We start from the raw sequence: 2,500 nt of genomic DNA on the forward strand, positions 1-2,500 counted from the left end.
ATTTTAAGAGTTTGGTTGGGCGTGAAGGACTAGCGGTCAAACGTGCACGGGTTCTAGCAGAGTGTCATGGAGTCTCACAGAGATACGCTAACCCTTAACCTCCAGAGGTTTGTCACGCATCAACTCGCCCCAGATTTCCGTAACCAGCTCTCAAATTTGAGATGCAAAACATTGTTCGGATTAGAGTTCTTGGCTTGCATGCGATTCCACGCTGGTGGAGGATAATAACAAACATACAAATTAAGAAACATAGCGCCATTTCATTTGGAACCGTTTTAAAAAAGTGCATAGATATTTTTCCGTAATATTTAACTCTTGGATGTCAAACAAAAATAGGTATCGGAGAATCAACCCTTTCAGATTTCTCAGAAATACTGGGCAGTACGTGGCCAATGGTCGACTATAAAAACGACCTGTGGCAAGCCCCTCGTCGTTGACGGGTAGTTCTCAATGAAATGAACAGACGGCTTTGCGTTGCAACGATTTTATTTGTGCAGCCCGGGAACAAAACGGAAAGTACAATACAACACAGGTTCATGGGGTGTTAGGGTGAGGGCGGGGCCACCTGGTCAGACCCGTCGTCGTTGGGGTCGGGGTCGGCGGCGGGGGTACCCCTCCCTTCGCCTCCGGCTCACTCCTGTCGAAGGGAAGCGTCCGGTCGTTAGTACAGCGTGCAGCATTAGTCCGCCGTCGATACTCTCTCCCACCAGTCCACTTCCTCGCCTCCTTCCTGTCCAGCCCTCAAGACTCTTTGCCCGTCTCCGTCCCCGATGCCCGTGACCGCCTGGACACGCTCGATGGGCGATCAGGCGCAGCTGTGCGGAGGGGTATGATACTATCTTCCGTTTACTTCCTGTCCACGGGGAGGGCGGGGCTTGTCTCTGGCCGCCGGCGTGGGATTGCCACAGGACTGTCATGAAGGATCGTTCTACATTGTATTGTATTTACCATTGTCTGGCACGTGGCGCCGTTGACGTGCAACAGGATGTAATTCTCCCTGTTGTTCTTCACTCTTGGAAAGCTGACAGATGGATGGGGCATTTCTAACGGCTTATAAACAAATTACTTCTATGACTCATAACATATTCATATTTCATACATCTGCATCACATTGATGTGATTCAGAGTGTAAATATCTGTTGAATAACATCTTACTAACTGAAGCTACCATGTCAGCTAACACCATAAGTAGAAGACAATTCTATGGAGAACACTCATGAGTATTGTCATTGTTTTTATTGAGTTCCCCAGCAGCAGAAATGACATATGATGCATGTTGGACATCAAAATAGGACCAATTAAATGAACACTTAGCCAATGGTCAGATCCTGAAAATCCTGTATACCTGAAAATGCATCCATTCCTTTGTTTGAATCAAATGCATTTTTATTAATTATACTTCTGAAAAAAATGAAAACGTTATGGCTTGCAAGGTGCTGTAGGTGAGATATGAGTTGTAAAGAGAGAGCAGAAAAGAGCAGAACAGGAGACATCCCCTCACTCTCTGCTCTCCCTCCATATGTTTCTCCACCTTAGAGTGGAGAAACAAGTGTTCATTTCACGCAACTGGGATGAAGAAAATATAGATATACCCTGAACCTATCGGAGAAGAGATGCCCTTATTGGTCAGGAATGCCCTGGGACCATTTTAAAAAATGTAAATGATCTCATACAGAGGCAGGCGTGGTCAACACGAAACAGATATTATCAGAGCGCACCAATAACTGACCGAAGTGTATGATGATCCATATTCATGTGTGTATGTTCCTTACCATCATGAAATATCATTTGGTCGAAATTCCATCAGTGTACCACTTGCTCTGACGATGTCGAACAAACATTTCAGTGTTGCTACTTCCTTCGAAATGACGGTGCTTTCTCTCTCCCTTTTGGTAGAAGTCTTTGTCTACCAGCGACCAAAACCACTCTTTATGACCCCCATAATGAAGGCCGATCCACAGCTCATCATGAGCCTTGTCTGCACTCAAGCCCAGCAGAGACTTCATTGCCCCCCATGTCGTCTATGGTGGCCATGTCGTATAGCCTCTCTCTCGGCAGTACCTCTGGGCATCAAGCCAGGATTTGGGGGTTTCAATCAAACAGTGTTGGCGGTAGTCGGCACAGAAGGACAGGACACACAGTCCTGCTTGGGTAGATAATCACAGGACTTACTGAGATTCATTACTGAGACATTCCTCTTTGATGCACACACCTATCAGTAAGGAAACATCCAATCACCAACCTGAGATTAGAAGAGTTTGTATCCATTCCATAGCCTTCATGTCTGTATAGTAAAAAAAAAGACCTTAAAGTAGTACACTTGTAAAGGATGACTTCAGGATTGTGCAACCTGGACCCAATTTTATGGAACGATTTGGACAATAATCTCTATATGCGAGAATGCTGCAGTTGTAAACAGCTAAACAGCCTTTTACCTTTGGGCAATATTCCTTGTCAATGTACGTCTTCTAACATTGTGGAAGTAATTCCTACAGACAAA

Source organism: Gadus morhua, chromosome 4 (genome assembly GCF_902167405.1).
Source record: "Gadus morhua chromosome 4, gadMor3.0, whole genome shotgun sequence".
In the NCBI taxonomy this organism is placed as follows: domain Eukaryota; kingdom Metazoa; phylum Chordata; class Actinopteri; order Gadiformes; family Gadidae; genus Gadus; species Gadus morhua.